The following is a 13877-nucleotide window of genomic DNA, read 5'->3' on the forward strand; positions in this document are numbered from 1 at the left end:
CTTTAGTCTATAGCATCCCATAGAACCACTTGCAGGAAAGTTAGGAAATTTGGCACACAGATAGAGGACAGTCTGATATGTTGCCACAGCAAATTTGTTGTCTCTACCTCAAACCCTCTAGTGCCACCAACTGCCCAAATTTACAATCACGTTTATTTTAATAACTTTTGAAGTCCTAAATACGATATTCTTTTCCCCTCTGATTTCTTGGCTCAAGACGACTCGATTGCATCCTATTACATCAAATTCTGTCATGACAATTTTTTCATCATTTTGAATTTTCTGAAAAACCTACTTTTTCAAACTCATCCTAGGTCGTTTGTCCGATTTGCACAAAAATTGGCCTGCATCATCTAGAGGCACTCATGACAAAAAAAAATTCTGTGTTTCATGTCGAGAACATACCGTTTTCGAATGGCGCTTCCAATAATTCGACAAAGAAGGTTCAAAGTTTAACTTGAGGCTATATCTCCTCAATGCTTTGAGGTATTGGTATGAAACTTGGTACATGTCATTACTATTAAGCTCTGAGGTTACCTGCAGAGTTTTGGCACACTGCCCCCTACTGGTCAGGATATAGAAAAATTTATATTTTGGCTTATAACCCTTGAATGCTTTCCTGCAAGATAACCATCATGCCCAGATACTAACTGAGCACCACATACTGGACAAAACTTCTAAGAAGTAGCTATTTTTAACTTACTTATGTATAACTCTCACTATACATAAGTAATATTGGCATTACATTCATAATGTTAGCCATAGGGGAACTGGCCCCCACAGTGTGTCTAGTTTCTCCCAAGGTTATTTTTCTCCATTAACCAACATCTTATGGAGTTTTGTGTTCCTTTCCAATAGTACCGGCATCGAGAGCAACAGATAAATAATCTTCGAGAGCCTGACGTTCGGGAGCCGACAGCGAGTAAAGTCTTCCCCGGGGGGGAGTAGTTCCCGGAAGAAGCTCGATATTGCAATCATACGAACGATGCAGGGGAAGAGAAGTGGCCCGGGACCGACAGAACACCGTCCGCAGATTGTGATACTCCTCCGGCACCCCCTTATAACCCTTGAACGCTTTCCTGCAAGATAACCATCATGCCCAGATACTAACTGAGCACCACATACTGGACAAAACTTCTAAGAAGTAGCTATTTTTAGTTATTTTTAAAATATATGAGTTTTTTTATCATTAAATGTTTACTTTTTCTAACTCCTCATACACTGTTCATCAAGTTGAACTGATGCACTTATCTGATCTCTGCCTGCATCACCTCAGTCTAATTATGGACTAAACTCTTAAAATGGAATACATAGGCTATCAATGAATTGCCATCAAAACACTTCATCAGCCAACTAACAAGAACAATTGCATCTATGTGAACTTCTGCAGTTAATCCAGGATGGACTTCAAAGACATTAGTCATTAATCTAACAGTTCATACAAAATCTTGGTTTAAACACTGACCCTTAACAATAACTTAATTTAATAATTTTAAACTCTCACTATACATAAGTAATATTGGCATTACATTCATAATGTTAGCCATAGGGGAACTGGCCCCCACAGTGTGTCTAGTTTCTCCCAAGGTTATTTTTCTCCATTAACCAACATCTTATGGAGTTTTGTGTTCCTTTCCACAGTCGCCTTCAGCTTGATCACTGGGGTTATAAATTCAATTATAATTTAATAATTACACAATTCACAATTGTATTTTATCAAACTACACAATGATGACTAAGATATTATAGATATTACAGTTTTATCTTCTGTTAATGCCTGATCTTCTTTAAAGCTGCTTTGAAACGATTGTGCGATGCGCTACACAAATAAATGACTTGACTTGACATCCCTCTGCGCACACAATAATTCTCGAGAGTGAGCTAGAATCAGCCAGTCGTTAAGATAGTTCAGGAATGAGGAAACCGCTCTTTTTCTGAAAATGTGGTTACTGCAGCCCCTCAGACATGCAGCGAAATTAAAGAAAAGGCAAGAAAAGATTCTCCTTTCCGGCCCTCCACCGTGGGATGGAGTGGTCTTCTTACCAGCTCCAGGACTGCAATAGGTCTCCACATCCCTGGGTCTCCCCTCTCAGTGGCACCTAGAAGCTTTCCTCGGGTTCTTGACTGCGGGATGTGAGAAGGGGGAGCGTCTGCTTCCTGCTATGTCATTGCCGAAGGGGGATGTCCCTGGCGACAAGCAGAAGGGGTGCTGAATCTTGATCTGCGCCTGGGCAGGGTATGTGGAATAGCCTCTGTCTGCTTCTTAACCGGCGAGAACTGCTGTAGCCAAATAGGCCACCCTGGGAGATGGGGGAGTCAAGGAACCGTACCTTGTCAGCCTCCCTCATCTCAACCATGCTGAGCTATAGGAGGCCCTCCTGGACCACCAGGGTGGACATCGCCTTCCCGAGAGTCCACGCCATGAGGTTCGTCACCTGGAGGGTGAGATCGGTTGCCGATCGCAGCTTCTCCATCAGTACCGGGTCAGAACTATCCTCGTGCAGATCTTTTAGCACCTTTTGCCTTGCCTTATCATCAGATTGTATCTTTTCCTATTACAACGAATAATATTTCACTGTAATGATCAACGCAGTTATGACTGTTTCTACTGAACGTCAATTAGCAGAAAACTCTGACTTCAATACTGATTTTAACTTTACACTGATTTGTTTTATATAACGAATTAACTCTTATATCTGTCTGACAATGTACATAGTTTGATATTTTTACATCAATCCATATTTACATGTCATATTTTTATTTACAAAATGGCACATTACACACTGTTAGGCACATTACACACTTTTGAGTTGTCTGAAACAAAATACTCAAAGAATCGGTTGTTTTGTCGCAACTCCTCTGAAAATAAACACTTTTAACACTCTTCTCAGTTCCTATACAATTTAAATTGTTTGGCTTTGAGTTAATTAATCTGCAGTTTGTCCCTAGCTCTTTACTCTTTACAAGATGGCGATCTACTAAACGTGAACAGACCAAGGTTGCGTCCGAATTTCCATACTTCCCTACTATATTGTATGCCAAAAACAGTATGCCAATGGAGTAGTATGTGGAATCCACAGTATTCATGAAGCAGTAAGCAAGAAATACCCGGATGACCTACTATTTCTGGCGAGATTATGAAGTGGGGACTGACTGGACATTTAATGATTCCATAATCCCTTGGGATCTGAGATGGCGAAACTTTAAAATGCTGGATTTAAAGGAACGGCAGTGAACCGCAAGTCAGACTGCTCTTCTCAACTGTAAGTACTACAAGATAATTGTTCCTTGTGCTTAAATTGTGCTTGTTTAACAAAACTAGAGAAGATAGTTTTCACTGTTGTTGTTATCATATATTCGGGTCACGAGACAATGGCTATGTTTGAAATGATGTGTGTTGTGAAAGGCGCTATACAAATAAAATTGACTTGACTTGACTATGTACCCGGATTAAGTATATCTGAAATCTATTCATACTACTCCAAAAAGAATGTACTGTTTTACCAGCCCTTTATGGAAGGAAGAAGGCCTTTTTTTTATGGTCAACTACAATATTTTAACATTAACATTTCATCTTTTTCTTAACCCATTACTTGATTGGACTGACAAAGAATAATACATTTTGACACAAAATTAGATAAGAAATGCAAATAAACCATATTTATTTTCAAGATGATAAAGTTGTGAGGTCATGTGACAACATTGTAGTATATTAATGTTTTTTTAAAAAAAGGCTTGCATGCATATTGCTATATTAAGACCTGTTTATTCATTTAATTTGGTATCTCTTTTATTTACAACACTTTTATTTTGGGTGCTTTTTATTCTTTTACTCATCCTTTGTCACGGAGAGCACACAAATGCAGGGAGGCAATGAAAAGGGCTTTATTAAATAAACAAACAAATTGAAAACCAAAAATCTCACAATGGAGAAAAACAGAGAAAACTGAAACAATGGCAAACAAAAATTCAGAATAAGACTGGAGAATAAAACAGATACAAGAACCGATCGACTCGAGAAACACACAACAAAGCACAACAAGAATTACAAACGATTCAACACAAGACTGAACATGAGGGGAGCTTAAGAAGGAAAGGGTTGATAGGGAGCAGGTGCTGCTGCTGATGATTAACTGGAGAACAAGCTGTTGTCCAAGTATCAGAGCTGGCGTTCTCCATGTGGCACCTGCAAGACATAAGAGGGAGTGAGATACAAAACCAAGACAAGAAAACACTCAGCCGAGACAGACAGACAGTAAGGAGAGGCACAGTCAGGCCAGACTCTGAAATCCTTTGTTTTTGTTTTTATTGTTGTTTTATTTATTTTTTATTAGAAATAATATTAATATGCCTATATGTTACAATATGTGTCATACAGAACTAGCCTCCCACAAATTTTACAGTAGATATTAAGATGAGTGTGACCGGGCGGAGGGCGGGGCCTTGTCGTGATTATACACACCCAGTCCCTTATCAGGCTAATTAAGCATCCAAGAGGGATAAAGGCTGACTGCGGATGGTGCTGAGAGAGAGAGAGAAAGTTTACGGGCAGCTGACTGTCATGTGTTTATGTTTGTGTCTTTTGGTTCAGTTTACCATTAAACTATTATTTATATTGTCAAGCCGGTTCTCGCCTCCTCCTTTCCATTGTCCCTTTACACTAGTGCCGAAACCTGGGAAGGAGGAGGGATACGCCGTAGTGGAGTTCTCGCCACTACCATCCACCTCAATGGAGCAGCTGCAGCCGCTTCCGGGGGACGGAGGAGCTCGGCCGACTGGAAGCGGAGCGACGGTCAGCTGCCCAGAAACAATCTCTCTCCCCTCTCTGTTTCAGCGGCTGGTAGGGGTCTCCTCCACCACTGGCATTGGCCCTGATTGCTCCAGGTGGTCGGCTAGGAGCACTTTCTCCCCTCGCGGTTGGCGACCAATTCGTATCTTCCTTCATACTGAACTAGCCTCCCACAAATTTTACAGTAGTTATTAAGATGAGTGTGACCGGGCGGAGGGCGGGGGTCCTCTGTCCCCCGGAAGACGGACGCCTGGAGGCGGAGTTTGCCTTTATCCCTCTCGGAGGCTTAATTAGCCTGATAACCAGGTGTGCAGCATCACAACCCGGCCTCGCCCTCCATCCTGTCACAATGAGGTTTTTCTGTCGTTGTTTATATTCTTATCTACTTCGAGTCCTTTTCCCTCTTTCATTATTTCTCTATATTTATTTTTTAACTATTAATATTAGCCTATTATTTTCATTAATAACTGCTATTTCCAGAGATGGATAGTAGCACGCTATATATATTTATATAGTGTGTATATATATATATATATATATATATATATATATATATATATATATATATATATATATATATATATATATATATATATATATATATTGTATTTATTTACTTTTATGAGTATGTTTTATGGTTGGTACTTCTCACTCTTACTCAAGTAAATATCTGATAAAAAAAATTACTTTGTTACAATGGGAAGTGTTCCTGTTGTTACATTGCTGGTTTTAATTTAATAAGTGTTAATAAATGATTTTTGAGAAATCAAAACTTCACAGGAACTTCACAGCTACAGAAGCAAGCATGCAAAACAAACATTTCTTCACTCCACACAATGCCTAAATTTTAAACCAAGACAAGGACAAATTTCAAGATTAAACATATCAGTGCCTACTGTATAAATCGTTGTAAACATCCAAGTTAAGTGGAATGTTTTGCCCTGCCTATTGTGAGCATTTCTACACGTTCAAGGTTGCTGCATGCACAGTGTTTGACAGATCCAAACACAGAGAAAATATGTAATTTACCCTTAGTGTACAGAACTAATTACCTAAATTCTCTCTACACTTAAAATGCTGGACCACCACTGAACTAAATTCAAAGCTGTGAAATAACGAAAGAAGACATGAATAAAGCACGATTTATTATATATAACTTGGGACTGTGTGACACTGGTCATGTTTTTCACTGTAATAATTACTAGAAAAAGGTTTCCAAACTTCTCTTCTAATTGACAGATTAATCCAAATCTGAGAAGCATCCTTAAAGTGATAGTTCAGCCTTAAATTAATATGATATCATAATTTCTCCGCCCTCATGCTCTTCCAACCCCTTGAAACTTTCTGTTCCCTATCTGTCACTCACTCAATGTTGAAGTGACACTAGGGGTCACTCTTGGGAGCCTGAGACACCTCTGATCTTTGATAAAAGGCCAATAGTAATTGGCGAGTGGTATTTGCATGCCCCCCCCCCCCCCGAACATACAGGTATAAAGGAGCTGGCGTGCGAACCGCTCATTCAGATTTTCTCTTCAGAGCCGAGCGGTCGCTATTCATTGAGCTGAATACCCACGGCTTCCATTCACCTTTGCTGTATTCTGACGGTGCATTACAGCGGCTTCTCCCCCCTCTGCACTGGTGCACTGCAGAGATCACCCCTGGGTGCTTCGGCACAACAAACTAAAAGAGCATATTCTAAAAGAGTATAAATCCTAAAAGAGTATATTCTAAAAGAGCGGCACACAAGGAAACATCTTTTTAAAGATGCCTTTCCGTTTGTGTGTTATTCCTGGTTCCGGTTGTTATCTCTCGCCTTCTGCACAAGGGCTCCCAAGAGTGACCCCTAGTGTCACTTCATCGACACAATGTCTCGTTCCCTCCATCAGGGAATGGAGGTTACAGAAGTAACCAGGGCGTATTCTGTGGAACCCAAAAGATGTTAGACAGAATGTTAGGGACTGACAGTCTCAGTCACCATTCCCTTTCAAAATATTTAGGGGGAAAAACATGCAGTGAAAGTAAATTATGATTAAGGTTAGCTTTCTGTCTCCTCCTAGGAATAACTTTTCCAAAATTTAAAATTCTTGCATAATTTACTTACCCGCAGGCAATCCCAGATGTGTGTTTTCTTCTTCTGCTGCTGACATATTTAGTCTCCTTTTAATTTTGTCATTTTCAGAACACTTTATTTATTTACCTATCCATGAAATGAGATCCATGTCATGAAATAAAGTTATGAAACATCAATAATGAAAGTGAGACATTTCTTTTTAGCTGGCTGTATACAACTGATGTCAAAGGCTTGCCCTGCCTCAAAGGATTTTCTTGGATTAGGGTATAATACTGCCATCTTGTGTAAAAGAAAGAGAGAGAAAACGAATTCTAAAACATACATGTCATGTTAATAGTGTTTTAGTGTAAGATGCATCTAAAAATCATTGGGTGTTATGCTGAAGTTTTAAGCAGTTTTTAATATCTTACCTGAGGTGAGAGATACAAGATGGCAGCATTGAGAATATAAAATGTTAACACTGTTTAATGGGCTAACAGTGAAATGTATATCTAATTGAAAACGATTTTACGATAACACATGATCTAAAATATCTTATCATTACATTCCAGGATCTATTAAGTATTGTAATAGCACATATTGTTTGCTGGACAATAAAAATGTAATTATGTGGCTATAGAAAATTTTAAAATCGAATTTAATGTTAATAAATATTTCATCAATTATATATTTACTTGATAGTTTAAAATTGCAGCAGGTTGTAGTTTGAAATCTTATAGCCATAATATTGGCTTTGTTCAGAAAAGCATGTACTCTAACTATTTCAGCAGCAGCCTATACAGTGTTAAATGCAAAGTGTACTAATTTTCTGTTTGCATAAAATACCCTTATACTGTGCTATATTCCATGACAAGATGACCAGTAGTAATGCTACTGAGCACACTGCATACTGTTTTTCATAATGCAGTATGCTCAATTTGACCTCCCATTTCCAGTGTGATAAATGAACCAGAAGTAATATCATACAGGATTTTTGGTCTTTCTTCACATATTTTTCAATCGAACTGCCAAAAGGGGATCTTGCAACTAATTTATTATTATTCTTTTAATGATCATACAGTTTGTTTGTGGCTTTCTGTCATAGACACATTTTTATAGCATCAAGTGAAAACCTTTAAATAAAGGTAGCTCTGGTCTATTACCTCTGTCTAATTTTTCCTTGTATAGGAGACAATATACATAATCTTACCCTACACAACCCTACTAAAATTCACAATGCACTTTGGTAGTACAGTATGTATGTGGCATTCTGTCACAGATGCATTTTTATAACATCAAGTTTGACAACCTTGAAATAAAGGTAGCTGTAGCCTATCACCTCTCTCAAATTGTTCCTTGTATAGGAGACAACATATATACTGTGCATTCATAAAGTATTCAGACCCCTTCATTTTTGTCCCATTTTATGTTGCAGCCTTATGCTAAAATGTTTAAATATTTTTTTTCACATCAGTCTACACTCCAGATACCCTACGCCAAAGAAAAATAATTTTTTGATAACTTTGCAAACTTATTACAAAGAAAAAACTGAAATATCACATTGACATAAGTATTCAGACCCTTTGCTATGACACTTAAAATTTAGCTCATGCTCATCCCATTTCCCATTATCTTTGACATTTTTCTACACTTTGATGGGAGTCCACCTGTGGCAAATTCAATTGACTGGACATGATTTAGAAAGGCATGCACCTGTCTATATAAGGTCTCACAGCTGAAAATGCATATCAGAGCATTTATCAGGATTGTGTCGAAGCACAGATCTGGGGAAGGCTACAATCAAATTTCAGCTGCATTGAAGGTGCCCAAGAGCACATTTGTAACACTCTCAATATTAGTGAGGATACATCAGTAAAGATACAGAGAATTCAGTCATTTCCTGATGCACAAAGATGTGTATTATACAAACACCCAGAATAAATATATATCTTTCATCACATGAGCAAAGTCCATCTTATCATAACTTAGAGCAGTTCCCATAGTCTTTGCACAAACAGATGAACCGCATATCTCTTACCACTCACTTAGTTAGTCCCAGCACCATGTACCCCAGTCCTTTGTGTGGCATTGCATCAAAAAGTCCAATCAGTTACGAAACACTCCAAAAAGACACAAGTAAATCCTGCCAGCGAGGCATTTTCTGCAAACAAGGATATCCACCTGGTAACTAAGAGATTCGTCAATTGGAAAAGTTCCCAGGAAACAACCACCCCACACATTGGTTCCTACCCCTTATATACATCTGAAATCGTCAATCATGAAAGAAAACACCAGACAGGAAGAAACAAAAACAGGCTATAATACAAGAGTCCAGCACAGCATGATAGAAAATGGAGTCAAAAGAACTTCATAGTATTAGAAATCAAGATATACCACTTGATAACCTTAATACAATTTCCACTCTTACATAACACAGTGACATAAATTAAATATACATATGTAGAGGTGCTACATAGTTCCCTCCCCCAATTCATGGCATAGTAGGAATCGGACCATAATACCTTTTCAAATTAACAACATTAATACTGTCAGCTTTTTCAGGAGAACCCCATCATATACTGTAGTTTACTGGGCCCAATTTCTTTTCCACCCTAGCAGGCCCCTCCCATTTAGGTGCAAGCTTGGCTGAAAACCTGTTAGGAGCACTAGAGATGAGTACGGACCCAGACCAGATCACCTGGTTTAAACTGCACATCTTTATGCCGGGCATTATAATATCTGGCTTGTCTGACACGTTGCAACCCCACTGTACGTGCTACCTCATCTGCCAATCTTCTTTGTCTGTCTAGCAAGGTATAGGCAGCTTGATTCAGAGATGGTGATTTATATAACATATATATAAGCGGACCTTTCAAAGATCTTCCAAGCATCAGTTGTGCCGGAGTCACACCAGTCGACTCATGATGTGTTGAATTGATAGCGAATCTTAGCTCTGGAAGCCACTGATCCCAATTCGAATGCTTATCTCCAACAAATGATGCAATCATAATTTTCAAGGTCTTAATTACTCTTTCGGTTAAATTTGTTTGGGGATGATAACTGGTTGTTCATTTCTGCCCCACTCCCCAATCTTTACATAGTTCAACCAAAATATTTGAAGTGAATTGAGGCCCCCTGTCAGGTATAAGATTTCGAGGTACCTCCCACCTAGTAAATATCTCTTCCTTTAGTATTTTCATTATTTTTGGTGTTGTACTATCTTTTAATGGAAAGAGTTCAACCCATTTTGTATAGTAGTCAACAATCACCAGCAGGGACGTGTTTCTTTTCTTACTTAAAGGAAGAGGACCCATTAGATCAATTCCCAGCGTATGGCTGGGTTCTGTAACTTCTGTTGACTGCATAAGCCCAGACGGTTTGGAACATTCCCCTTTATATCTCTGGCAAATGTTACATATCTTGACATGTTCACAAACATCTTTGCGAACGGTAGGCCACCAGGCCACCTCTAGGACCCTCATGGGTGTCTTTAATCTGCCTAGATGTCCCCCCAAGGGGTTATCATGGAAGTACTCCAAGAACGACTTCACCAAGACTTGTGGGACCACAACTTGAAATTTATGCCAATCCTGTTTTAGAGGTACCCGTCGATACAGAATGCCTTGATGTTCCTCCATCTGTATCCTCCCTGGTTTCTGAGACATATCTTGCTTACTTTTCTTCAATGATGGAATGTTATGGTCACTAGCCTGGGCTTTAGCTATCACAGACAGATTGTGTGGCAAGTCAGTAATGAGTTTGGATCTTGTTATAACCATGCAGGGTATCAAATCCTGCGAGCTGGTCGGATATATTCTTGAAAGAGCATCTGGGACCTGGTTGAGGCAACCCTGTCGATAGAAAACCTTGAAGCTAAAAGCTTGCAGTCGAAGAATCCACCTTGTCAACCTTGAAGACGTCTTCGGGCAATTAAAGGCCCAAGTCAAGGCTGCATGGTCTGTATAAACTTCAAACTCCACTCCTTCTAAGTAATGCCTCCACTTATCCACCACCCAGACTACTGCCAAACACTCTTTCTCGGAAGTTGAATAATTAGTTTCAGCCCCCTTTAGCATTCTTGAGGAATAGGCAATCACCTTCTCACCTTCTTCAGTACATTGAGTAAGGACAGCACCTAGTCCCACGTCGCTAGCATCGGAATGTACCTGGAATGTGAGTGAAAAATTAGGCTGAGACAGCACAGGAGGATTTACGACTGCACGTTTCAGTTGTTCAAAACTGTCTTGACATTCCTGCGTCCAATTCCATCTCACTCCCTTCCGTTTCATACGATTCAAAGGCTCAGCAACGTCCGCAAAATGAGGTATAAACTTGTGATACCATCCTACAAGTCCTAAAAACCTTTGTAGCGACAGGATATCACCGGGCACTGGATATTCGCTTATGGCTTGAGTTTTGTCAGGATCCACCTCCACACCATTGTCTGACACTATGTGTCCCAAGAACTTAAGCTGACGTTGGAAAAAATTACACTTCTTCATGTTCAGACTTAATCCTGCTTTAGACAATCTCTCCATCACAGCTCTCAAATAGACTATATGTTGTTCTTTTGTTTTGGAATATATGATGATACCATCAATATAAACGAAGCAGCTTTTTCCAACAATCTCCCTCAATACAGTCTGCATCAACCATTGGAAAGTGGCTGATGAGTTCTGAGCTCCAAACGGCATAGTCTTAAATTGAAACAGACCTGCTGTAGTAACAAAGGCTATTTTCTGCTTAGAATCCTCAGCCATCTCCACCTGCCTTAGACCCTGACTTCAGGTCTAAGGCGGAAAACCACGCTGCCCCGTCTAAGGACTCCAAAATGTCGTGGATCATGGGCATAGGATAGGCATCTGAAATGGTCTTACTATTTATCTTCCGATAGTCGACACAAAATCGGAATGTTCCATCGGGTTTCTCTACCAGGACTACGGGTGACGACCAAGGAGATAGAGAGGGTTCAATGATGTTTTCTTTCAACATCTTTTCTACTTCTTCCTCAATTATCTTCTTTTTAAATTGTGACACCCTATAAGCCCTGGATTTTACTGGAAAATCTGAGGTCTGAATTTGATGTTTTACCACAGACGTTTTTCCCAACTTTCCTGATGTCACATTCGGCCATTCCTGCATCAGCTGCTGTACCTCGGGAGGGAACAGATCTCCGTCAACCACTGCCAGCACATCCTTTCTTGCTCTTAAAAAGGAATATGATTGTTCCTCAGTTATTGGATAATACAAGCATAGGTTGCTCCGTGGATGCAAGCTAATCATTTGATTTCCAGACCTTTGGATAAACGATGGTTGTTGACTACAGATAAACGGATAACCAGAGTCACCTCTTTTAGAGGGTAGTTTGTAACAGAGTTGGGAGAAATCAAAGGTGGCACCAACACAAGTTAAAAAATATAATCCCAGAACAACGGGAAAGACCAGGTGGGAGTCTTCCATTATATACACCTCCACCTTCCCTCTTTCTTGGTACCAGTCATACTTCAGCTCAACTTGTCCCTTCGATTGATGCGTCTCTGCATCAGCCATCACAAAACTCTGCTTAACATTCTGAATTTCATCATGCATACCTGCGATCTCCTTCCATCGGCTCTCTTGCATTAAAGTAAAGGCACTTCCCGAATCCACCACAGCCTCAACCTGCAATCCATTCAGTATGATCGGGACCACCAGAAGGGATGGTGGACTACTTTGATTTCGATGGGAATGACGCTGTATCACTGATAGACCTGCTGACACACTGGGAGCAACTGGTTTGTTAGAGCTTCTTCTATTTATCTTGTCTTTACCAGCTCGGTCATTGAATTTTTGCCAGTAATCTTTTATGCTCATACAATCTTTTTCCACCAGGGAACCAATTTGAACTAATTGCTCAAATTGAGAAATGCTGCCATGAAAGCTTCTTTAAATGATTTCCAATCATGGACTGTACCCTTCGCAGCCCTCCACCAACTTGAGGCAGAACTTTTTAAAACTGTACTCAATGTCCCAAGCAACTCAGGCCATGAAAGAGGTCTCACCTCCATGTAGCTTTCACATCATTCTATGAAATGCAATACATCCGCAATTTCCATAGATAGCCCAAATTCAGGAAACTCTAGTCTAATTGGAGGATTTGCACAGAAGGAGGATGCCCCAGCCAGACCAGTCAAGTTATGGTAATTAGTATGAGATACATTAATAAGAGGCTCAACATTGGTTTGGGAAGTCGTGTTTCTACGCATAAGCAACCGAGGAGAAGTAGGGGTACTACAGAACTTAACTTTCATCAGCTTCCTCTCCCATTTTTCATCTCGACGAAGCAAACAATTCACCATTTCCCTTTCCAACCTTTCCAAACCCTGATTATATTTTTCATCTGATTTGGAGAGACTGATATCGATAATTTGCCTCAAACTGGTCTCAAATCAAATCAAATCAAATCAAATCACTTTATTGTCACACTACCATGTACACAAGTGCAACAGTAGGTGAAATTCTTGTGTGCAGTTCCGAGCAAGCTATCTCTCTATTTAGAGAGCTATTATTGGCATCAGTTTAGTTTCTAAAATTAGTATTTGTTCTTTCAAATTCCCAACTTCAGTTTTCATTTGCACCATTTCAGTTTGTGACAAAACATTTACAACACTTTTTGTCTCATCATCATCATCATCAGACTCACCTCTATCAGAGGTAACATATAATGAACTTAACATAGAGGATATTTCATTGGCAGGATTTCTTCTCATTACAAAAGATTCAGCAGAAAAATCTGGTTCATTACCCCTTTGTTCTCTGTCCTGTTCCTCTACGTTCTCCTCATTAACACTCTCCATCATCCCCAATAATCAACACATCACTTGCACATACTTCCCCGTACTGGCCACCAATCTTGGTTCACTCTCAATATTAGTGAGGATACATCAATAAAGATACAGAGAATTAAGTCATTTCCTGATGCACAAAGATGTGTATTATACAAACTCCCAGAATAAATATATATATCTTTCATCACATGAGCAAAGTCCATCTTTTCAC

This window comes from Xyrauchen texanus, chromosome 38, assembly GCF_025860055.1.
Source record: "Xyrauchen texanus isolate HMW12.3.18 chromosome 38, RBS_HiC_50CHRs, whole genome shotgun sequence".
In the NCBI taxonomy this organism is placed as follows: Eukaryota; Metazoa; Chordata; class Actinopteri; order Cypriniformes; family Catostomidae; genus Xyrauchen; species Xyrauchen texanus.